General features: G+C 38.2%; 1 long non-coding RNA gene across 5 annotated transcripts in view; it reads right to left on the bottom strand.

Moving 5' to 3' along the window:
* LOC103794583 (uncharacterized) overlaps positions 1-26,808 on the bottom strand; it is a 455,426-nt gene that overhangs the window by 416,737 nt on the left and 11,881 nt on the right. For all 5 annotated transcript variants that reach the window (XR_013520575.1, XR_013520576.1, XR_013520578.1 and 2 more), the window contains exon 4: positions 6,716-6,802. This is a non-coding gene — a long non-coding RNA (uncharacterized LOC103794583). The remainder of the gene's footprint in view (positions 1-6,715; positions 6,803-26,808) is intronic.

Here is a 26,808-nt window from a genome sequence, read left to right as displayed (position 1 = left end):
TCAAACAACAACAACAAAAAGTTTTTTTCCTCAAAAAACATTTTGGGAAATTTAAGAATCCAGGTATGTTTTAAAGGAAATTATTTTATGCTTCAAATTTAATTATATTTAAATTTTTAAATTTTACTTTAAGTTCTGGGGTACATGTACTGAACGTGCAGGTTTGTTACGTGGGTATACATGTGCCATGGTGGTCCGCTGCACCCGTCAACCAGTCATCTAGGTTTTAACAGGTATTTGTCCTAATGCTCTTCCTCTCCTCACCCCCATCCCATGGCAGGCCCTGGTGTGTGATGTTCCCCTCCCTATGTCCATGTGTTCTCATTGTCCAACTCCCACTTATGAATGAGAAGATGATGTGTTTAGCTTTTTGTTCCTGCGTTAGTTTGTTGAGGATGATGGTTTCCAGTTTCATCCATGTCCCTGCAAAGGACATGAACTCATCCTTTTTTAATGGCTGCATAGTATTCCATGGTGTATATGTGCCACATTTTCTTTATCCAATCTATCATTGACAGGCATTTGGGTTGGTTCCAAGTCTTTGCTGTTGTAAGCAGTGCTACAATAAACATATGTGTGCATGTGTCTTTATAGTAGAATGATTTATATTCGTTTGGGTATATATCCAGTAATGGGATTGCTGGGTCAAATGCTATTTCTGGTTCTAGCTCCTTGAGGAATTGACACACTGTCTTCCACAATGGTTGAACTAATTTACACTCCCACCAACAGTGTAAAAGTGTTCCTATGTCTCCTCATTCTCTCCAGCATCTGTTATTTCCTAACTTTTTAATGAGTGCCATTCTAATGGGTATGAGATGGTATCTCACTGTGGTTTTGATTTGCATTTCTCTAATGACCAGTGATGATGAGATTTTTTTCATACATTTCTTGGCCACATAAATGTCTTCTTTTGAGGAATGTCTGTTCATATCTTTTGCCCACTTTTTGACAGGGTTTTTTTGTTTTTTTTCTTATAAATTTGTTCAAGTCCTTTATAGATTCTGGATATTAGACCTTTGTCAGGTGGATAGATTGGAAAAGTTTTCTCCCATTCTGTAAGTTGCCCCTCTTCACTCTGATGGTAGTTTATTTTGTTGAGCAGAAGTTTAATGAGATACCATTTGTTAATTTTGGCTTTTGTTGCCATTGCTTTTGGTGTTTTAGTCATGAAATCTTTGCCCATGCCTATGTCCTGAATGGTATTGACTAGGTTTTCTTCTAGGGTTTTTGTGGTTTTAGATTTTAAGTCTTTAATCCATCTTGAGTTAACTTTTGTATAAGATGTAAAGAAGGGGCCCAGTTTCCATTTTATGCATATGGCTAGCCAGTTTTCCCCAATACCATTTATTAAATAGGGAATCCTTTTCTCATTGCTTGTTTTTTTCAGGATTGTCAAAGATCAGACAGTTGTAGATGGGTAATATTATTGCTAAGGCTTCTGTTCTGTTCCATTGGTCAATATATCTGTGTTGGTTACTGTGACCTTATAGTACAGTTTGAAGTCAGGTAGTGTGATGCCTCCAGCTTTGTTCTTTTTGCTTAGGATTGTCTTGGCTATACCGGCTCTTTTTTTGGTTCCATATGAAATTTAAAGTCGTTTTTTCTAATTCTGTGAAGAAAGTCAGTAGTACCTTAATGGAAATAGCATTGAATCTACAAATCATTTTGGGCATATTGGCCATTTTCACACACACACACACACACACAAAGATATTAATTCCATATAGATTAATATTTAAGTAAACCTTAAAGAAATTAAAAAATAAAATAAAATAAAGAGTAGACACCCATGTCTGTAACTTCTCTTTGAGGAAGTACATTTGGCATTTCACCACTAAGAATAACATAAGCTCTAGAATTTTTGTACATGCCTTTCATTAGACTGAGAATTTTTCCTTCTTTTTATTTTGCAGAGTTTTTTTTTTTTTTTTTGAGACAGAGTTTCGCTCTTATTTCCCAGTCTGGAGTGCAATGGCATGATCTCGGCTCACCGCAACCTCTGCCTCCTTGGTTCAGGCAACTCTCCTGCCTCAGCTTCCTAAGTAGCTGGGATTACAGGCACGCGCCACCATGCCCAGCTAATTTTTTATATATTTTTTTAGTAGAGACGGGGTTTCACTATGTTGACCAGGATGGTCTCGATCTCTTGACCTCGCGATCCACCCACCTCGGCCTCCCAAAGTGCTGGGATTACAGGCTTGAGCCACTGCGCCCGGCCTTTGCAGAGTTCTTATCATGAATTGATAAACGCTTTTTCTGCACCTGTTGAACTGTCACATAATTTTTCTCCTTAAATTAATATGTAAATTGTATTGTGTGAATTTAATGTTAAACCAAAAATGTATTATTCTTTTTCTATATTGCTGTATTTGATATGCTTATATTTTGTTAAGAATTACTGTGTATATGTTTATAAGAAATATTAATTTGTTCCTTTTCAAAAAAAATTTTTTAATTGCTATTGAGATGGACATAATTAATGCATCATGTTAATTGTGAACTCCATTTCTGTGTGAATAAAGACCATATCAAGCAACATCAGTAGAAATGTGCTTTTATCAGACACCTTTTGAGGTACTTTGACCTTATGAATAAGGGGTTGCAGCTTGCAGCAAAAAAAAAAAGATTTTCTATAGATAACTTGAGGTCTTAACTTCATTAATAATCTTTAAAGCATCATCTTTTCAAAGGAAGTTACATTTTCTAGTATTAAAACCAAAAGGAAAAATGCTGCTGGCAGTAAGCTAACAGTCCTATAGCTTACAGTCCAGGGCAGGGCTGTACCACCTTTTGGCTTCCCTGAGCCACATTGGTAAAAGAAGAATTGTCTTGAGCCATAAATAAAATACACTAAAACCAACGATGGCCAACAAGCTAAAAACAAATTACCAAAAAATTCTCATAATGTTTTCAGAAAGTTTACTGATTTATGTTGAGCCACATTCAAAGGCATCCTGGGCCACATGCAGCCCATGGGCCATGGGTTAGACAAGCTTGATCTAGGGAATGTAGAGTGCCCAACTTCGGTAAACTGTGTTCCTTAAACTAACTTTAATGAAGGGGTCACTTGTCTTCTTACCATATACAAATACCCAAAAGTCATCCAAGATTTATCTTGAGCCCTGTGTAAGGGGAAAACTACTGGAAGTCCCATCAAATACCATCATAACAAAGCTAAGGCAACAAATGCACAGACTGTATTGGAGACAATTTTTACCCACTCTCCCAGCCTTCCCAGAATAACCACTCCCTTCACAAAGTGCTTCCTGGGATGTTGGCTAAGTGACCATGCACTGTGAAAGTCCTTCCCTATTCCTCTGACAGTAGAAAAAATCCTAGGGCTAGAACTGAAGAAGACAGGGGGCCATGACAAAGTGGAAGAAAGACATCCAGGTTCCTTATTCTCTTCACCACCTCCTTCCAACAATGCCAGGACAGGGGGAATATCATCTTAAAAGGAGCATCACACCTGGTCTTCCCATTCTGGGAATAAGATTCTTCTCTGAGTCCTACCAATTTCATCTATCTACCATAAAAACTATCAACAAGTGGTTTTTTAAAAAAATTTCAGTATTTTTATTAAGAGAAATTTAGGTGAGACTTTCTCAACCCTTCATATAATCTATTAAATAATGGAATTCTCTACACTGCATAGAAATTCCCTCTACTGCATCCCAGAGAGATAATGATTTGGCCTTGTTTTCAATGGCTTCAATGACGTGGAGCTCATTCATTGCTGGGCAGTGCTAATATTTGAAAGCACTTTCTTAAGCTAAACTAAGTTCTTTCTTACTTTTAATAGCTACTATTTCTAGAGTCATCATGATGTGCCAGAAATTATTACTTCAAACAATACTTCTACCTTACAAAAACCCTACAAGCTAGACATACCACTTCCTAGTTGAAGAAAATAAAGTTCAGAAGTTTAATTTTTCTGACTAAGATCACAGCAATATCAGCATTTACACCACTCCGATTTTTCCTAATATGCTATACTGCTTTCTAGTTCAAAAGAAATGAAGAAATTAAATTCTTAGAAATCCAAACATTTAGAGTTAAATAAAGCGTCATCCTTTAAAGTGTCACACCTTTGGGATGTTTGCATATGGCCTCTCTTCACACATCTGGAACAGCTGCTTTTAGGCAACAGGGCAATACATTTTTTGTCCTCCTAGTAAATCTGGGTGGTTTTGAAGAAATAGATAAGTTCCTGAGTATTAAAATCTGTCTACATAAAAAGATACATAAATCTGAATAAGGCTTTATGTCTCCCTCATCTTGCCTATCTACAAAAGTGTGTGCACACACATCTAGACACCTACACACACAGCAAGAATTAGGAAGGCCTGACTTTTTTATCCCCATGTAAATAATGTTTCCTCCATCCACTTTCCATGAGAGACAGACAGGGTAAACTCCAAAGGTGATGGTAGGAAAAAGAAGATGGAGAGGAGGGGGAAGTGAGAAGGAAGGCTGTTCAATGATGAGGCTCTTATATATCAACATCCACATTCAGGAGGCTAGGCCACCCCCTCAATAAGCCAAAAGAATGTCCTATAGCACAGAAGCCACTAGGTCCCAGGGAGAATGCAAGGTTGAATAGGCCAGATTCTTGCCCTTAAGAGAGTCATAACTGATTGGAAAAATACAAATAAACAACTCCAGTAAAAGTAATCACACTTTGACTAATCACCTCCATCACTGTTAACTGCAGAGTGCCCGTAGCACAGTGGTTAGAAGCAAGGCAACGACATTGAGTTTGAAACTTCGCTCTACCACTGAGCTCTCGTGTCCTCTGACAGAAGAGAATTGCTCACCCCACTGTGCCAGTCAAGCTGTGGTTCCTCAGCTGGATCCTTCTGGTAAATGGATTCTAAATGTGGTTTGTGAGTCTGAATGGAGCTTGCAAAGACCACCAGGTGAGTGATCTCTAAACTATACGACTGTCATTTTACATATTATTATTAGAAAAATCAGAAACGTATCAGTCCTTTTCAATCTTCAAACCCATGTCACTTCCAGGAATTCAGCATTTACCTGAAACCCAGAACAACATAAAAGTCCAAGACGTGACATATCAAGTGCCCTGTCTCTGCTCAGAACTCAGGGATTTCCAAAGATGTGGAAACTTCAGTACCAAAATTAGTACAGTCTTGGGCAAAACAGAACAGTTGGTCAACCTATCAAGGCCCCCTCTTGATTTGGCAGCAGACTCAGGCCCTTTCCACATGTACTGATCCACACCTCCCACTCAATAGGCTTATGAAAGAAGGCCAGAGAACCCACTCAGATACATTCAGAAATAAAGCACCTTACCAGATAAGGGAAAATGGAAGAGAAGAGCACTGTCAGTGCCAGGGGGCACCTTAGAAGAAACCTTTGTTCCTGGTACCCTCCCACACACAGAAAAGAGAGCCCTGATGGGGCCTGATGGGAGCAGTGACATTCCCTTAGCTTCAATAAGCAGTAACAATACATTTCTACAAAGTTGCAGCCTTCTCTTCTAAAATGAAAATACAACAATAAATTTCTGAAAAGTTAAGCATATATATCATTTTAGGGCACAGTTTTGAAATATACATATTTTGTGTCCAGAGAATACTGCAAAGGCAAATTAAATAATGGTCAAAACTGAATATCTAAATATTCATCCCTTCAGCAAAATGTATGTTGAGGGCCTACTACATGCAAGACTCTATGCAGGACTCTGGGGACCCACAGAGATGTAAAGGACTCAAGTCTTGTCTGTTAGGCATCTTATTTAAATCCTCCACTGTGTCCATAACGTCTGCTTTCTAGTTTGGGGCTATTCTAACCTGGGTAGACTTTTTCTCCAGGGCTTGGGCCATGCACAGAAAACATTCAGTAATTCAATTGCCTCATTTACCATCACTCCCTGAAGAAGAAACCATAGCCAATGAATTTTTAATGTGTTCAGCTTACATTTTCCTCCTTGGGAGCTTATTTCTGTCCACCAATATAGCTTAGGCATCAAGCAGCATAGATATATTAAAGACAAATGAAGGTAGAAACCCCAACAGGAGAAAAATTATTTTTTTAGCCATTACCTAGCATTTCTTGTATTAAATCAGTACTGAAACCATTTTTCCCCTCCTAATTCATTATCATTACCTGAGCTCTAAAGGCTTTATGGCTTTATTCTACACCTGGAGTAGGAACCACCCTCTTAGAATTCAGGCGGGGAACTGCAAGCAGACCAAACCCCACGGATCAGAATAAGGCTCTCTTATCTGTTGTCTGACATCTCCTTCTTTTCAGCTAAACTCTGACGCCACTCTATTGTTTTAGCTGATGCCGCCTGACAGGGAAGATGACTGATTCAAGTGACAGAAGGGGTTTCAATAGAGAGAGAAGCCTGTTTAAGCTCTGGCCTGTCTGCTCCAGTAAATCTCTGGTTTTATCAGCTAGGTGCAACTGGCTCATTTCAGCTAGATCGGTGGCAGTCCATCTCTTTAGAGCCCCTTGTCAGGGAAGCCTTCAGGTACCACAGCACGCCAGGGCTGATATGAGTCAAACCTGGTGTGAACAAGGATTAACCTCTAAGATTGCATGAGACTCCCTTTAAGTCTATTCCAGGCAGAGACACGAGAAACTATAAACTCGATTAAACAAGATAAACTTTCCTGTGTTCTTCTGTAGCAAGCATCTCATTTGCATTCCTTCAGCAGTTTGAATAAACATAACCATTGACCTGGGCAGCTCCTCCTGAGAGAGCCCAGAGCTGGCACACCATGCAAGGAAGAATAATTTCAATGTCGTCGTGGCAAAACTGGACAGCCTGTCAGAAACATGAAAACAGCTTTTGAAATCTGCATGTCTGTGTGAAGGTATAAAATATTTATACCTCAGATTAAAATATTTGATTGAATTAATATTGATTTACTATTAATTTTTAAATAGATTCATATTTCATGAGACACTCACAATGAACCCACCAATTGGGCCTCAGCGAGTGAAACCAATTACACAAATCGTTAAGGAAGCAACCAAGAAAGCAACTCTCAATGCCTGGGGAGAGACAAAAGGCATGTGGAAATCTGGCTTTATGATAAAATAAACATAATGTCTATATTGCAACTGAAAGAAATACCTCATCACCCTGCTCACTTTTATATCCTTTTTCTCTGTGATGTATAGCAATGGGGTAGCCCTTGGCCATTTTTTCTTTTTTTAAGAAAGTGATCTACATTTGGCCTCACATTTGAAAACTTCATGGCAGTGGCTTTTTTTTTCTTTCAAAATAGCAATTAATTCTTTCCTTCCAAGAGGAAACTGTAATAATAATAGCTACCGAAAAGTGAAGCTTCGTTAAGAGTTCCTCCCTCTAGTATTGGGCAAAGCCCTTCAGGAAAGTGCTGACAGCTAAAAACAAAAGACATTGATTGCTGTGCTCAATTAGCATCTTCAGACACAAAGCAATGGCGGCTAAGATGAGGACTCCCAAGTGCTTTTCCACCTGCTCTATTTCAATCTGAGTCCAAAAAATTAACTGTTCTTCCTTCAGCTCTCCTGTTGTGCTTTCCATAATCATACCTGTATTTTTGTTTGAAAACTGACATCGCCATCATTTCACTAAGTTCCCCTTTGGGAGGAAAATGCTTTCTAATTTATATAAGGCCTTTTTACAGCCTAGGCAACAGACCCAGTTCATCTTTATTCATCCTTTTCTTTTTATATCTCATTCATGTTTTCCTTTTCTTATTCAACCATTCTAAATTGGGCCGAACTCACACAGTTTATTGCAGTCAGTCCTTTTTTTTGCACAAAACACCAGTATGTACAGTTACAGGACAAAATAAGAATTATTCTTCATTTTGTGATGGAGGGTTTTACTGTGAGCAAGATTTTAAAAGGCACGGAAGTCTGCAGGAGATGCTAGGCTGGGTTAGGATAGCCACATGGGGCTAAGATGATGCCCAGGGTCTCCTAATTAGATAAAGCCGTTGTTTAGCTTCAGACAATACCTGTTTACAGTTCAATAAACAACTTGTCACAGTTGCTTGCTCAAAGCAGACCTAGATGTCAATGCAAACAGTTAGTACAGAGGTAGTGAAATAAATTGGTCTCCTGAGTAAATAAATTGAGCAGCAATGTGAAACTGCCTCATCAGTACTGAGGAAGATAATCATTTATAAAGGTTTAAAATGGCGTTTCATAAGTATTGACATTTAGAGAAATGTCTTTCCCCATCTAAATGACTTACCCCCCACCTTTTCCTATTTCTACCAGCCACTAAAAGAAAAGAAGAAAATAAAAAGAGAAGATAAAGTATGTCTTGGGTCATTCTATCAAAGTTTTTAAATGCTTTTTATATAAAATTTAATAAACATCTAAAAGAGGCCTGATCTTGAATATAAATTATGAATAAGTATAGCACCTGCCTTCAAGGATTTTCCATTCTGTCATCATAGAATGGAATCAGACAGAAAGATAACACAAGTGGAAAGGTCATTCAGCCACATGCCTGGGTTTTGTTGTTGTTTCTTATTGATGAGTGATGAAGGAGAAACCAATAAAAGCAAGAACAGAATGGCAGTGTGCCCCTAGAAACCATTGTCAGGGAGCTGAAGCAAGGGCGGTAGGAAGAAGAAATTAGGTGACCCTATTCGGTGACTTCTTTTATGGGGATAATGACTGCACATAATGGCATTCCCTTGCCCAAAGATCTTTGAAAGAAAGTCCTGGGAGATTCAGCTGAACAACTGAATGTAAAGATTTCACAACAAGTTGTTATACATACAAATAGAGATGTCCCAGAGACCCTGTCAGAGACCCTCGTGCACACGTAGACACCAGGAAGTACAGCGGCAAATTCCAATTCTTTACATTTTGTAACAGAAAAAGGCATTAACATTTACTCACAGGCAGCTTACAACCTTCACTATGGTATACAATGTATGCCAGCATATCAGAGTACCAGGAAGTCCAATCCAAAGGGATCAGCCAACTGAGATGGCATTACGTGGCTGGGATAGGGAGAGCTAAATTATAAATGTATTAGAAATCAGAAATCTTGTCCTTACTACATTTGTTTTTCTTCCTTCTTTTTGTTTAGCCCTACCCTTACACGCTACCCCACAGAGCCTAAGTGAAAGAGCTCTTGCCCCTAAAATGGTAGAGGACCCACCTTCAATTACATTCATTTAACCCTCAGAGTACTCATTTTCCAGGAACTCACTTACTTGGCCCATTATTAAAGCTCACTGAATTTTGCCACTATGTATAACGTATATTTCCCTTTAACATTGTACACTTGGAGTTTACAGCAACAAAAGCCTTTTTTTGAATCAGAATATAGAACTGGAGTATGGTCAATACTATTCTAAACCCCAATGATCCTTTCTTAAGATGCATATTTAACATCTGCTCTTGTAACTCAAACTCCCTGTATTCTTGGCTCTTTACAACCACACCTGCATTTTCAAACGGAGTTCACAAACTGACTGTAAGATTTCTTTCCCTGGCATTTATGTTGTGGTCACAGGCCTGATAGCACATAATGCCAGGATTACTGCTGACCTGACCTTCGTGGAAATCTGAGCTCAGTGGTGTCTCTGTAAAATGTTCGCTTTCAAGGCTACTCCAGACAAAATTGGCAGTGGATGTAGTTTTTCACCTCTTCCCAGCTTCCATGTTCGGAGACAAAACCTCATTTACTCCATACTTCTCAGAAGGACCCAGTGCTCTTAGTCTTTTCCCCTTTTAGAGACTTTTTATGGGGTGGGCAGAGGGGAGGCTCAGCCATGCAGAGAGAAAAGGGAAGGAAATGGTATGAAAAAACACAGGTTCCATCCCTTAATGCCTGTGTAACCTTGTCTGAGCTATGAAACCTTGTCAGCTTATATTCCATATGTGTCATATAGGGATAATAAAGAAATTGACTTCCCAAGAAGGATGCACATGTTACTGTTACAAAGTAGTATTTTGAAACTGAAAGGGCCAATCAGGTACTACTTTCATAAATCATTAATAATTCACTCAAAATTTAATTGAACATCTGCTATTTTTGATGTTGATACAGTGATGAATAAAATGAGGCCTCTGACCTTGCAGACATAATCTGATAGAGAATGTCATGGAAAGAATAATATGAATAGCGCTAGATTAGAACTATAACAGAAGTATTCATCAAGTGTTATCAGACACAGATATGGAAGTAATTATTTTGGAGGCAAATCATGGAATCTGTGTTATTATTAAAAATATATATATAATGGGGAAAATATTAAGCCCTATCATTTAGTAAGGGAATATAGATATTAACTGTAGTCAAATTCTGAAGCTTAAGGAATGAAATTTTTACACTTGAATTTTAAGTCTCAAGCAGGAAAGAAGCAAAGTGAATAAGGGCTACCAAGCCCTAGTCAGCTCTTCTCCAGTGCCTTCAAGGCACATGGAGATGACCGCTCCAGCTAAGGCAGACTCCTCTGGCTTTTAACCATGGACTTGACTGGTTGGAAGCAACATAAGTCATTTTACACCATTCTCCTTTCTTCAGCTACTTTTTTTGGATCTTGATTCAAGCATACCAACTGAAAAAATGATCCACTTCAGATGATGGACCAATTTCTGGTCTAAAGGTTTGGAAAGTCCTTCAGGGAAGGTATCTGAGCAGACTTTTCATCATTTCACTCATATGTCAGTGATCTCCAAACTCTTCTCATTCATAAACACCTTCTCCATGAGCTTACCAATGCCTACGAGGTTAACTACTGACCATTCATGCTGATGAACTACCTAAAGAGCTCCAGCCAGACCACACAGTCACCTCCAAAGCCAAACCCATTTCCAAAACTACAAATCTGTTCTCCTCCTACCTTTCCTTCTCTCTGTAGAAGACACTATCACCTACTCCTTTACTAAAGCCAGAAAGCAAAAAGTCATTCTTTAATCCTCCCTTTATGTTACCTCCCTCTGTCTCCTGGACCCATTAACTAAGCCTTGTCAATTTCCCGTCCTTACAAGTCCTTATACCTACACCCTCCTCTCCTTCCTCCTTTGATCCCCAGGGTTCAGCCTGGATTTACCTTTTATCTAAACTTGGAAATAATCACCCAACTGTCTCTTGAGCTCTCATCTCACTTCCTCTAAGTCATTTTCCAAATGCTACCAAAGTAACAGTGATCTTTAAAATCCAAGAGAGATCATGTAACCCTCCTTCTTAAAATCCTTCAAAGATTTTCCACAGTTCACAGAGAAAAGAGCAAAATTCTTAAAATGACATTCAAGACGCTAAATTATCTAACCTAGCAGTTGTCTTGACCTCAGAATTTTTACAACTCTCTGATTCTCCCATGTGGTTTCATAACTTCCTGCCTTTTCTCTTAGTGGATCTCTTTGTTTGAAAAGCCAACCTTCTATCCCCGACCTCCTATCCTAACAAATACCTACTCATTTACCAACATTCATTCCAGACACTCCTTTCCCTAGGAATTCTTAATTTATTTTATCAGACTTCAGAGACAAAACTTAACATCCTTTGTGTTCTCCTCCTGAACTTTGTCCATATATCTAAAACCTGTTTTCCTCCTCCTGTAGAGAAAGTTCCCTAGTAGAAAATGATAGCCTTTGGCTTCACCATTTTTAAGAGAATCCTTTTAAAACACAAATACTCCTAGGTAGAAACAGGGTTGGTATCTTACTTATATACATGATCAATAAGGCCAAGGTGGTTGTTTATGGCTGGCATCGGTTTTGATTATTCAGTTCTAGTTCGTCACCAGATGTTAAATGTATAGCCTATCACCACAGCCCAGAAGGAACCCCCACCTTGAGTCTCACCTTCATAAATTAAGAACTGAAAGGGCTTTATAGATCGTCTAGTCCAACTCCTACATTACATTGTGAGATTAATTTTTTCATGCATATATTTATATATTCACTCAATATTCAATCAATATTTACTGAAGACCTATTATGCACCAAGCACTCCTTTATGAACCTGGGGCGCAGGAATAAACTAAACAGTTGGAAATCCAAGCCTTCATATGGCTTACCTGGTAGTGGGGAGAGACACGCAACCAACAATACATAAGTAAAATGTGTTTTTTAACTGGTTGCTTGGATTTGCCAAATGGTAATTGGTGCTATGAATAAAAATATAGTAGGGAGGGAGGATAAGACTTGCTAGGAAGGAAGCTGAAATGGTTGCAGTGTTAATATCAGTGATCAAGGAGGTCCTCATTGAGAAGGTGATATTTGAGAGAAGACTAGTAGGAAGAAGCAAACTGTGCCAATATCTGAGTAAAAGGGATATCCTAAGCAGAGAGAGAAGCAAGTACAGTGATCAAGAATTTGTCTGATTTGTTTTAAACACACACACACACACGCACGCACACACACACACACACGCACACACACACAAAACAGTGAGAACAGTGAATTAAGTATAGAATGGGGCAAAGGGAAGAGAACAGGTGATAAGGTTCAGAGGATGAGTGAGGGGCCAGATCATCACAGAGCCCTTGTAGCCACATAAAGACAGGTGTTTCCCATGAGTGAGATTTCCCATCTGACTCATTGGAAGGCTTTGAGCAGAAGACTGGCATGCTCTGCTTACCTTCTTAAAGGATCACTCTGCTGCTATGTTGAGAATAGACTGAAGTTGGGGAGGATAGAAGCAGATAAAACAGCAGGAGGTTATTGCACAAATCAAGGTGAGAGGTGACAGTGGTTTGGACTAGAGAAGTAGTCATAAGGGCTGATACGATGTGGACAGATTCTGGATATATTTCAATGGTAGAGCCAACTGGTTTGCTAGAAGTTTGATTATAAGAAATAAGAAAGAAAAAAATTAGAAGAATAACTGTGGGGGATTTTTAGCCTGAGCAGCTTGAAGGATGGTGCATTCATCAACCGAAATGAGAAAGCTGAGGAAAGAGTACATTTAGGGGAATGGTGATAATCTGGAGCTCAATTTGGGACATTTTAAATGTGAAGTACCTATTAGATATCCAAAGAGAGGAGGTAACTAGTCAGTCAAATAAGCAGATGAGGAAACGGATACTCAGAGAAGTTCGAATTTCATCAGGTTATCCAATCCCTAAAGCACCATAGAGTGGGATACGAAGTAGCATCCACGAGGGAGGAAAGAAGGAAGATCCCTAAAAGGTAAAGTGAGACAGAGACAAGTTCTGCCTTCCTCACAATCTGTCCAGGAAAAGGAAGGCAGACCAGATGAAAGCTCATAAATCAGAAGATAATAGAAAAATGCTACCCAATTGCTAGTTGCTAATATTTCTCCCATTAAATCCCCAATTGCATCTACTAAATTTGTTTTAGCATTAAACATTCTTTAAATGAAAATCCAGTGAGAATATAAAGAGAGAAGGAGTACAAGCTAACATAGCAGAATCTAGTTAAGCTGCTCTACTCACATGGGTTGCAGGCACTCCCTGGATACCAAATCTTAGAACACCTTAGAGTTCCCGGTGGTGGCTCTAAGAGTTTAGATTGGGAACAAAATCTGTCCAGGATGTGCAAAACAAGTGAGAATGAATGGATGATTCATGAGGGAGTGGGAAGAACTTGCCCATTTGGTGATCTTTGCTCAAAGAATATCTGGGGAAGGGTGAGGTTCTGCACTATTCATGTGATGCAAATATTCTTTCACAGATATCTAAGAGTGCCCAATTCACAAGCTTCTCCAAAGCTTCAAACCTGTAGGAAGTCACTTGGTTCAGGTCTGGCCTGGAGCAAATCTTATAGAATGACTATAAACTGGAACATATTTATCAGATTTGCCCAGCAAACAGAGAAGAGGGGTAGAAAGAGAGAATGGACCATTATCAGTGACCTGAAGGAGACTTCTAGGTATCCAATGTACAGCCTCATCCCTATGTAGCCAGTTGGTCTCTGGGGGTCTGAAATAGATGATCCCAAGTGATTTCAACCTTTCAAGCCTTCATCCCATTAAAATCCATCAATCACAAATCTGCATATCTTGGGTACTTTTAAAATACTAGAATATCCAATTCATACCAGGGATGAGCCACCTAAGGCGAAGAGGTAATACAGGGATCTGGACTAGATATGATGGCCCTCCTCATTCAATGGCAAGAATTTAAAAGGGTGATTTAAAAAGTGGTGTCTACCAAGTAATAATAGTAATAATAAAACAAAATCATGTTGTACCAGTTGGTTACCTATTGTCTCAGGGCCAAGTCAACCCATCCATACGCTGCTCCTTTGTACTATTATCTGCAGTATTCCCTTGCCAGATGGATTCCCATTAATCTCTGTCAATGAAAGGGACTGCTGTAAAATTGAAAGATAGGAGGAGGGAAGAATAATCTCCCTTTCTATTTACAGTTCCTGTACGTTTCCCTCCAGAAAACAGCCACAGTACCAATGATGCCTCACCCCTTAGAGGCACAACCACCAGCCGGCTGTGCCCCTTCAGTGACAGTACTAGCAGCACCATGACTTTTTCATAGATCACCAGCCTCATATCATCTCTCCATCAGAAGTCTGAACACTAGCCACATGGCAGCCTCCTTAGAGATCCCCCCAACAGCTGCAGGATACCCGTCACTCTGAGGTCAAAGCCCTGGCTCACAGATCAATCCCCTGAGCTCCTAGATATACCAGCACCCTTTTATTCATTCATGCCCAATAGTAGCCACTTTCCACAGGTACTGATATGGGGCTTACAGTGACAGTCCCTTTCTGCTCTTTCAGTCTCCCAAAACCAGTGCTTAATGGTTTTAAAACATGTCACAAAATTTTTCACATTCTTCTCTCCAAAAGATGGACCCTAATTCATCTCTTGAGTCTGGGCTGGACTTTGAAACTTGTTTCCAATGAGTAGAATACAATAGAAGTGATGATATATAGTTAGGTCATTAAAGATGTCACAGCTTCCTCCTCCTGCGCGCTCTCTCTCTCTCTCTCTCTCTCTCTCTCTCTCTCTCTCTCTCTCTCTCTCTCTCTCTCTCTCTCAGATCATTCTTTTTGGGGGAAGTCAACTGCTATGTCCTGAGGACACTCAAACAGCCCTGTGGAGGGGACAATGTAGCGAAAGACTGGAGACCTTTTGCTAACTGCCAGCAAGAAACTGAAGCCTCCTGCCAATAGCCAAGTGAATGAGCCATCTTGGAAGCAGATCCTCCATCCCTAGCCAATGCTTCCGATGACTCCAACCCCATCCAACAGCTTGAAACTCAGAAACTGTGAGATAAATGTTTGTTGTTTTAAGCCACTAAATTCTGAGGAACTGGTTATACTTAAACAGATAATGATAGATCAAGTAACCAATCAAAGTCCTCCTTTGAAATGTCTATCATGGTTGGTTTCTGGACCTTGATTGATAGAGTACTTTGTACCATGAACGGTCCCAGGAATCTAAGCCTCAAAGATAAGATTCTATAATCAGGTCACTTAACCCTCTAACGTGAACATAGCTATAATCTCCTTGCTCATGGCAAATGGGACATTGTTAATCTGTAGCAAGCAATTATATCAAGATGACTTCAATTATTACCTGTGGCTGCTTGGGAAGAATTGCCTATTGAAGGCAAGACTTTGAGTGACAAAGCGGCTGGAGAACTTGACAGTTACAGTAATAAGGACAACTACAAGAACTGAGATCAGTCACAGAGTACCAGAAAATGTCTTTGGCAACTGTTAAGAACCTCTTATTTTCTGGAGTCATAAAGCAGAAATGACTAAAAATCAAACCCAAAATATAATCATGTGAATTGCAGGGTCACAATATAAGATGAATTTATAGATGGACTAAGTTCCTGTGTGAACGTTCAGACATTATTTGGAAGGAATAAGTGCCTAAGACTTGGAAGGAAGACGTTTTGTTAGACTCAGTCGAGTTTGAGTATTTTCAATCTAATACCCCTGTGCCTCACTTGTCAGCAGAAGCGGCCCACAAAGTGTTGAAAAGAGTAGGTTTCACTTCCTTGAATATCCTGCACTAACTTCATGCAAGGTTGCCCTCTTCACAAAGGGTGCCTATTCCCCCTACTTCCTTCACTGCCTCAAGACCTATAATGACAATCAAATCTTGATATGCTCCAAAGAGACAAGTGGCCCTTCATAGCCAGGGGAAGAGAGTTTGTACTCCAAAAGAATAGCTAGATTTTGAAAATATACATTGGCAGAAAGTTAGGGAAAACCCCTAAGAGGAAAAGTAAGACAGAGACAAAGATGAGTTCTGCCTTCCTCACAGTTTGGCCAGAAAAGAAAAGGACAGACCAGATGAAAGCTCACAAAGCAGAAGAGGAATTGAAAAATGCCACCCAATTGCTAGTTTCTAATTTTTTCCCATTACATTCCCAATTGTGTCTGCTAAATTTATCTTAGCATTAAACATTCTTTAAATCAAAGTCTGGTTTAATATAAATAGATGTGAGAGTGGAAGGGAATGAGACCCTTAAGGATAAAATACAAAGTTGCATCAAATCAAATGTATTGTTATAGTTTACCTGACCAGAGAATAAAGGACTGTATGGGTTTCCAGCAGGCTGGCTAATTATCTAACATGTAGACTGAGAGGTGACTCAATTCAATCATGGCGAGATGTCAGAATTTCCATGGCATAGAACAGAAAAAAAGACTGAAAGCTTAGAAAGATAGGAACATTTCAGAGAACCTGAACACCCACCCTAACATGTTCCTTGAGAGAGTCCAAGTACATTCCCTCCAGTAAAACTCCTGGAGGAGCCCTGTGGCTGGTAGCTATCTTTGGTAAGCTAGGGAGATAGTAGTGGGAAATGCCACCATTTAAGCGGACTTCCTGATTTTAAAGTACATGGTGGAATTCTGCAAGGTTAGGGGCCAAATAGCAGCATTTAACCACTAAAAACAAGGCAAGCATAATCACCATAATAAGCAATCACGTTTGACCTGCAAGTAGCTTCAGTAGTGGCTAACTGATCACAAGGTTTCGATAAAACAAGTAGGTAACCTACTAAATCATTATATACACAATATAATTATAATCAGAAGAAGGTTAGTAAGCAAAAATCTGACATGGATCACCATGGTGGTGAAGCACTGCTTTTCACCCAGTTCAGCCCTAAGCAAGCTCATGGGATCAGAGATCTTTGTTTAAAAACAGACCAGAGAGGCCGGGCGCGGTGGCTCACGCCTGTAATCCCAGCACTTTGGGAGGCCGAGGCGGGTGGATCACGAGGTCAAGAGATCGAGACCATCCTGGTCAACATGGTGAAACCCCGTCTCTACTAAAAATACAAAAAATTAGCTGGGCATGGTGGCGCGTGCCTGTAATCTCAGCTACTCAGGAGGCTGAGGCAGGGGAATTGCCTTATCCCAGGAGGCGGAGGTTGCGGTGAGCCGAGATCGCGCCATTGCACTCCAGCCTGGGTAACAAGAGCGAAACTCCGTCTCAAAAAATAAATAAATAACAGACCAGAGAATCTACATGTAAACAGAAGATAAGGCAAATGTCTTTTTATAAGATTTTGAGGAGCTAATGCTTACATTTTAATTAAGCTATTGAGGCTTTTATCTCCTTCAAATTTGAAAGTCTTACTTTACATATATGACTTCCTAACATATATTTTACTTATGAAATTATTATTTTTTGTCTGCAATCCCAAAATGTAGGCTCAAAAGGGTCAGGGATTTTAGTTGTTAATGTAGTTTTATTCACTTACATATCCTCAGCACCTAAAGCCGTACCCAGCACATAAAAAGCACTTAATAAATATTTATGGAATAAATAAATGAATAAGTGAGCAAATTATGCTGTGAGTCTCCTAAGTATATAGATATACATAAAAACCTAAGTAACATTCTTTGTGTAGCTACATAAAGACTGAGCATCATAAACATTTTCTTAAATGCCTGGTTTAAGATATAATAGATATCCTTGGCTTTCAGAAATTTATAATTCTGTTTGATCAGGGGTCCCCAAGCCCCTGGCCACTGACGGGTAGCATCTGGGGCCTGTTAAGAACCCAGACCCACAGCAGGAGGTGAGCAGACAGCGAGTAAACATTAAGGCCTGAGCTCCATCTCCTGTTAGAATAGCCAGGCATTAGATTCTCACAGGAGTGTCAGCCCTATTGTGAACTGCACATGCGAGGGATCTAGGTTGCTCCCTCCTTATGAGAATCTAATGCCTGATGATCTGTGGCCCCATCCCTCCCACCCTGTGCAAAAATTGTCTTCCATGAAACCAGTTCCTGATGCCAAAAAATGTTGAAGATTGCTGTATTAGGGAATCAGAACTAAACCATGAAATAATTAAAGAATAAAGAAATATAAAGTAAACCATTAAAAGTAAACCACTTAATATTTATTAAGTGCTTTTTATGTGCTGGGTACGGCTTTAGGTGCTGAGGATATGTAAGTGAATAAAACTACATTAACAACTAAAATCCCTGACCCTTTTGAGCCTACATTTGGGGATTGCAGACAAAAAATAGTAAAATGTTACTAAGACTATCTATATATCATTAAAGTTCACAGAAAGAAAGAAAGAAAAGCAATATGACTTCATGAAGATCTTCATAGAGAAGATGAAATCTGAAGCAGGACTTCAAAAAAGAGAAAGCATAGAGAAAGAAAAGAGCATACACGAAGTTTCAAAATCATGATTCATGTTAAGGTACAATAGGAAGATAAGCTTGAAGGGAACTCAGGTGTTCACCGTGGAGAAATTAAGGGACACCAGATTATGATGCATTCTGTCAGGCTTAGGATTCATGCATTTATTGATTCACCAGAAAATACTAAGTATTTACTACGTGCCAGGAATTATGCTAGGTGCTGAGGATCATAAAGTCAGCAAAATAAATACACCCCTGCCCTCATGAATCTTATATTCTAGTGGGAGATACAGACAAGCAGCAAGTACATAAATAACATCATTTGAAGAGCTACAGTGTTTTGTGAGACATAAAACATGAATGCTTAGAAAAGTTTAATATTGGTTAAAATAGAGAAGGCCTTCTGAGGCAGTTACATTTGAGTTCAGTCCTTTACAAGCATAGAAAAGGGGCAATTAGTAGGCAAAAGATTTCAGCTGATTTGTGAATATGAATATTGAAAGGGCATGCCAAAGTGGTAACTGAGAAAAAGGGCCTAAGGAAGCCACATCACAGAGGCTGCCCAGAGAGAGTCACAGGTAGTCAGGGAATTGACCTCCTCTGAAGAGGTCTGAAGCCTGCCAGCACACAGACATGGCAAGAATGAGAAAGACTCAGAGAAAACCTGGGGAAAATGATAGCAATTAAATGAAACTCAAGAGATAGTATAATCAATTCCAACAAACACAGAAAGCAATAACAGCTAAATTTTTCCAAATGTGTTGAAAACCATAAACCCACAGATCCAAGTAGCCCAACAAAAACAATGCAGAGGAAAAATGAAGAAAATCACATCAAGACACATCAAGTTGCTAAAAACGAGATTAAAAAAATCATAAAAGCAGGCAAAGGAAGAACAGATACATTATATAAAGTGAAGTAATAAAGAATAATAGCTTGCTTCTTATCAGACACTTTGTAAGACAGAGATAGTTGAGAGAGATTTTATAGTACTAAAAAGAGAAAGAAACAAAAATGACCAACCTAAATTCTTTACCCCAACTATCTTTCAAAAAAATGCCAAAATAATGCTTTATAAGACAAATAAAAAAAGAAACTAACACCTTAGATGAAATGAATAAATGGCTTGAAAGACACAATGTAGTAAACATCACTTGATAGATTAGTCATCTATTTAGTTTTATATATGTTATATATTCTGTTATATATATGTAATATATTCAGTTTTATATATATATATATATATAGTGTGTGTGTGTGTGTGTGTGTGTGTGTGTATATGTATATATATAAAGTTTTATAGCTAAAACGCTTTACACAGAGACCTACCTGGGCCCAGATGACTTCCTTGGTGAAATCTACCAATTATTTATGAAAGAAATATAAAATTTTTACACAAACTATTCTAGGAAGTAGGAAAAAATATTATCCAGTTTATTTTATGATTTCATTATTACCATAAATACCAAAACCAGACAGAGATATTATAGGAGGACTATAGAAAAATATATCTCATGAACATAGATTCAAAAATTCTCATTTTAATTTTGGCAAATTAATTATGACTGAGAAGTATTCATCCCAAAAATGGAAGGTTATTTTACCACTTAAAAAATTTGGTTAAGGTCGTTCACCATATTAACCAACAAAAAAGACAAATACCATTTTCATCTCAATAGATGTGTGAAAAGTTTTTAACAAAATCCTATACTAATTCATGATAAAAATTCTCAGCATTCTATAAATATTTCCATCACTTGATAAAGGACATCTACAAAAAAACTACAGGTAACATTGTGCTTAATGGTGAAAAACTAAATAATTTCCCTCTATAACTAGGAACAAGAGAAGTATGGCCATTCTCAGTACTCTATATAAGTATTACTATACTTATATTGTACTGAAGGTTTAACACAGTGTAGAAAGGCAAAAAAGGTGAGAAAATTTTTTAAATAGAAAAGTAAAACTTTATTTTTACACAAGTGATATGACAATTCATGTAGAAGTTTCCAGCAAATAGAATAAATAGGTCAATTTTGGTAAGTTCACAGGATATAAAATCCCTATAAAAATTTATTTTATTTCTATATACTACCAGCAAATTATTGAATTTTTAAGGAAACAAAGACCCTGCCACTTCCAATCACTTAAAAATATAAAATACTTTGGGATAAACTTAAAAAATGTATAAGAAATGTACACTGAAAACTGTAAAACTTTGCCATGAGAAATTAAAAAGACCTAAGTAAGCAGAGAGTGATACACATGCTCATGGGTCAAACAATTCAGCCTAAGGTATCAATTCTCCCCAAACTGGTCTATAGGTTCAATACAATCTCAATCAAAATTTCAGTAGGCTTTTTGTGGAAATTAACAACCTTCCCCTAAAATTTACAAAAAATACAAGGATCTAAAATTGCCAAAATAAGTTTGAAAAGCAAAACAAATTTGCAGGATTCACATTGCTTGACTTCAAGACGTCTTTTGAAACTATAATAATGAAGACAGTTCAGTGGTGTGAGAGATAGACATACAGAGCAAATAAATCAAATGGAGTGTCCAGAAATAGACTTACATATATGGTCAATTTTTGACAAAGGTGACAAAGCAATTCACTGGGGGAATTGTCTTTTCAACAAATGATGTTAAAACTATTAGATTAGATATTCATGTGCAAGAAAAAAATAAATAAATCTTGACTCATACTGTGTATCACACCAAAGAAAAACTAACTGAAGTGGGTAACAGATCTAAATGTAATGGCTAAAACTATAATATTTCTAAAAATACAAAAGAAAAATTTTTGTGACCAAATTTAGAAAAAAATTCTTACATAGGATACAAAAAAAGATGAAGAGCTTTTAAAACTGCTAAAATAGACTTCATCAAAATGAAAAGTATTTGCTTTTCAAGGCCAGGCACAGTGGCTGACACCTGTAAAGCCAGCACTTTGGAAGGCTGAGGCAGTTGAGTCACCCAAGACCAAGAGTTCAAGACCAGCATGACCACCATGGTGAAACCCCCTCTCTAATAAACACACAAAAATTAGCCAGGCATGGCAGCACATGCCTGTAATCCCAGTTATTTGGGAGGCTGAGGCAGGAGAATTGCTAGAACCCAGGAGGTAGAGATTACAGTGAGCCAAGATCACACCACTGGACTCTAGCCTGGGCAACAAAAGCAAAACTCCATCTAAAAAAAAAAGAAGGAGAAGAAAGAAAGAAAAACATTTGCTCTTCAAAAGATACCATTAAGAAAGTGAAAATTTATGCTATATGCTGAGAGAATATATTTGCAAAATATATATCTGATAAAGGGATTTTATCCAGAATAAAGAACCATTACAACTTGATAACAAAAAGACACACAACCTGTCTTCTTTTTTTTAACTAAGGAAAAGAACTGAAAGGACATTTCCACAAAGAAGATTATTAAAAATGGTCAACCCCATTAGTCAGCAGGAAAGTGAAGATGAAATTAGCAGTGAGATATCAATGCACATCCACTGAATGTGACACCATCAAGTTACGGCAGTAGTAGGGAGCAGCTGGAATTCTCGTACGTTGTCAATGAGAAGGGAAAGTAGTATTGCCACTCAGAAAACAGTCAGGCAGTTTCTTATAAAGTTAAACACTTATTCTAATTCCCCAAAATCATTACTCCTAAGTATTTACCCAGGAGAAATAAAACATAGGCTCACGCAAACCCATATGTGAATGTTTATAGTAGTGTTATTCCTAATAGCCAAAAAGTGGAAATAACCCTAATGCCCATCAACTGATGAACAGATTAACAAACTTTAGTACAACCAATTTAAGTCATACTTGTCTTCAATAAATGAAAACAATTCCTCACATTTGCAATAAAACTGGTTCATCTCAAAAACAAGCTAAGTGCAAAAACCCAAACACAGAGACTATGTATTACATGATTCCATTTATATGAAATTTCAGGAAAAAAAAAACAACTCTTCTGACAACAAGTTGAACAGTGATTGTCATGGGCATAGAGCGTTTGGGAGAGGATCAACTGCAAAAAGGACCTGGGAGGTTTTGGGGTTACAGGAATGTGATTGTATCATAATTATATAAGTTACTGATGTAGTTTGGATATGTGCATCCACCAAATCTCATGTTGTATTGTAATCTCCAGTGTTAGAGTGGGGCCTAGTGGGAGATGCTTGGCTCATGGAGGAGATTTCTCATGAATGGTTTAGCACCACACACTTGCTGCTGTCCTCGTGATAGTGAATGAGTTCTTGCAAGACCCTATGTTGTTTTGTTTTGTTTTGTTTTGTTTTTGAGACGAAGTTTCGCTCTTGTTACCCAGACTGGAGGGCAATGGCGCGATCTCGGCTCACCACAACCTCTGCCTCCTGGATTCAAGCATTTCTCCTGCCTCAGTCTCCTGAGTAGCTGGGATTACAGGCACACGCCACCATGCCCAGCTAATTTTTTGTATTTAGTACAGACGGGGTTTCACCATGTTGACCAGGATGGTCTCAATCTCTTGACCTTGTGATCCACCTGCCTCAGCCTCCCAAAGTGCTGGGATTACAGGTGTGAGCCACTGCGCCCAGCCAAGACCCTATATTTAAAGGTGTGTGGTACCTCCCCCCAACCTCTCATGCTCCTGCTCCAGCCATATGACATGCCTTCTCCCACTTTACCCTCTACATAATTGTAAGTTTTCTGAGGCCTCTCAGAAGCCAAGCAGATGTCAGCAACATGCTTCCTGTACAGCCTGCAGAACTGTGAGCCAATTAAACCTCTTTTTTCATTATAAATTACCCAGTCTCAGGTATTTCTTTATAGCAATGTGAGAACAGACTAATCCATTGTATACATTTATCAACTTATATTGTACACATAAAATTGGTGAATGTTATTTTATGTAATTTAAGCCTTAAAAATACACACAAAAAAATATAGTTCATGCGTCTATTGTTCAACACTCTGAACCTCTTGGTTGCCAGGACTATGTATCACTAATGCCTGTCACAGTACCCAAAACATAATAGACATTTAATTAAGAAAGCAATAAGTGAATGAATGAATGAGCAATTGCCACAGAACTCAATGTCCTACAGAACTCCATCAGGAACCACAAAAGAACTCTCTAAAAACCCTATGTTTGCCTTAAATCCTGGAAACACTTCTACACTAGGATCACTGAGGTTCTTGGAGGACATTTGGAATTTCATACAGTGTCCTACTTGCTTGCCAGTCAGTTCTTTATAAGACATTGTGCTGCGTGATGGCAGGTTTTTCCCTTAGCTTTGACTTCCGTCCAGTAAAAATTCCTGGCAAGACTTTACACAACCTAAAGTATATTGAGATCCTTGTTACTACTCTAAACTAAAATTCCATTTCATGTATTGGTCAGTTTTCCAAATGACAGTCTCCAGGAACTCAGATCATCATGTTTCTTTGGCAATGTTAGATACTTGTTTGGAAGACCTGAGAATAAAGTTTTGTTTCAAGGTGAATCACTTCATATATAATTCAATTTTTAATAACCTCAAATAAAGTCTTTTAGCTACATTCTCCTCAAAAAACTAATTTTGGTTGTTGCAAAGCCTGAGCCAACAACCTGGAATTTAAACTTTACTTTGTTTTTTATTTTAAAAAACTTGTAAGCCTTTTTTCCTCACAATAACGACATATATGTTGCACAAATATAAACTGAAGTTCCAAAGGAATGGCTTATTTAGACTTATGACATTCTGCCTTGCGAGGGTGACGCACATCACGCCTGGTACTGGGGCTCCTTCAGCCATTTATACCACAGCAATTATTAAGGAAGAACTAAGCTGCTATTAGCAGATCAAGCATTAGCAGTCATCAGATCTATAACCAGACTTACTCACCCCTGGTCCTGTGGCCGAGCACAACCCAACTCAATACAGCAGGGAAACAAGAGGATGTGTTTTCTGTGGTCACACCCCAATGCATGAACCACAACCACACAGAAGTGTCCATTAAATGGCAAGTTATATTCACAGAAATATTTGTCATTAGAAAATGTCCTCTTTTACGTCAAAAAAGTAGAAAGTCTGTCACGGATGTGGGAGATCTACTCTGGCATAAACTCATGCTTATGCCTTGAGGTCACCAAAGACAGGTAGAGTTTGGTCATTTGGGCAGATACTCTCTCATTAAATGATTAATGAATCATTAAAGTATTGGCTTGTTATCAATCACAAGATACACATGAAGAACCGTGGGAACTGATTTCCAAGAGACATAAGCCCAGATTTAGCAACAGGTCTATACACTTTAGAGGTATGTAACTGAATTGGGGCAGAAATTTGGATCTGTTGAATTGTTCAATAAACATTTAACAAAACCTTTAATTGAAGTAAATGTGAAGTTCATATAAAATATCCTCTGCCTGTAGCTGCACAGGAGCTTACAGTTTGCATATTTCTCTTCCAGGGACATGGGCACTGCACAGTCTCATTACATATGACCTTCTTCATGGACTTGAATATTCTTGTATGCTATCTCAAAGAAACGAGCATGGAATGTAATGAAAATTTGGAATGCCCAGAAACTGAAGGAGAAGGGAGTAGCCCTTTCATTCTTTCAAACTTTTTTACAACAATTGGAGCTTTTTATTGATTGGCTGATGTGAAAATAGATTGGATAGCCAAGGACAGCATAACCTCAGCATTTGTAAGAGCTAAGCTGAACACCTTCTTAACCCTCCAAATTAAAGAATGTGAAAATGTTTGCACAGTTTCCTGGAATTTTTCCAGATCATATTGCCAATAGAAAATTCTAGGTTTCCTGTGTTTCTCCTCAAATACCTTTTCAACGTTTGCTACATTTTTTTTTAAAGGGCAGGAACTTTTTTTTTTATTGAGTAGAGGTGAGGAACAGGATGTTGAAAAGTAAAAAAAGGAGAGAAGGAGAGGAAGAAAGAGGAAGAAAAAGAGGGAGAGAGAACAGGAATATTGCTTCATTCTAAAAATGGGTATTAATAATGGCCGATCAATATTTTGTGTATTTAAAATGGAGAACTCTATAAATATTTATTGAGTTTACTTGTTCTGAATCTGAGTTGAAGTCCTGGATATCCTTATTAATTTTCTGTCTCATTGAGTCTAAATCTCGTTATGGGTCTTATGTATCTGGGTATTAAGATCTCTTATTGTTGCATTGATCCTTTTACCACTGTATCTTTGTTGCTTTGAAATCTATTTTATCAAATGTGAGAATTGCAACTCCTGCTTTTTGTTTATTTATTTATTTTTGCTCTCCATTTGGTTGGTAAATTTTTCTCCAACCCTTTGTTTTGAGTCTTTGTGTATCTTTGGATATACCATTAGGTTTTGGCTGTATCTTTTGATTGGGGGATTTAGTCAATTTAAATTTAGGGTTACTGCCATTTGATGTTAAATGGCTATTTTATCCATTCATTGATGTAAATTCTTCTTTATGTTGATGCTCTTTACTTTTTGGTATATTTTTAGAAAGGCTCATACTGGTTGTTCCTTTCTATGTATAATGCTTCTTTTAGAAGTTCTTGTAAAGCAGGCCTGGTGGTAATAAAATCTCTGAGTACTTGCTTGTTCATAAAAGATTTTATTTTTCCTTCAATTGTGAAGCTTAGTTTGGCAGGATATGAGATTCTAGGCTGAAAGTTCTGTTCTTTAAGTATGTTGAATATTGGCCCCCACGCTCTTCTGGCTTGTAGGGTTTCTGCTGAGAGATCTGCTGTAAGTCTAATAGGCTTCCCTTTATGGGTAACCTGGCCTTTCTCTCTGGCTGCCCTTAGTATTTTCTCCTTCGTTTCGATCCTGGTGAATCTAATGATTATGTGCCTTGGGGTTGCTCTTTTTGAGGAATATCTTTGTGGTTCTCTGTATTACCTGGGGTTGAATAGTGTCCTGCTTTGCTAGATTGGGAAAATTTTCATGGATAATATCCTGAAAAGTATTTTCCAGCTTGGATTCATTCTCTCCATCACATTCAGGTACACCAATCAAACGTAGATTGGGTCTTTTCACATAGTCCCATATTTCTTGGAGACTTTGCTCATTCCTTGGAGACTTTGCTACATTTTTGAGCAATGTTTGCACCAGCTTAAATACCTGCCAAAACTGCATCATGAATCACTGTTTCCACGTGGAGCCTATGAATAAGCTAATTCTCAGACTATGGATTCAATCTTCACCAACTTCAACATTCCACATACAAATTCATTTAGATCTTAGATTTTCTGGCTAATTGCTAATGCTCTACTATATCTT

The sequence above is a fragment of the Callithrix jacchus genome, chromosome 7, assembly GCF_049354715.1.
Source record: "Callithrix jacchus isolate 240 chromosome 7, calJac240_pri, whole genome shotgun sequence".
In the NCBI taxonomy this organism is placed as follows: domain Eukaryota; kingdom Metazoa; phylum Chordata; class Mammalia; order Primates; family Cebidae; genus Callithrix; species Callithrix jacchus.
This window is presented reverse-complemented; position numbering and strand designations above follow the sequence as displayed.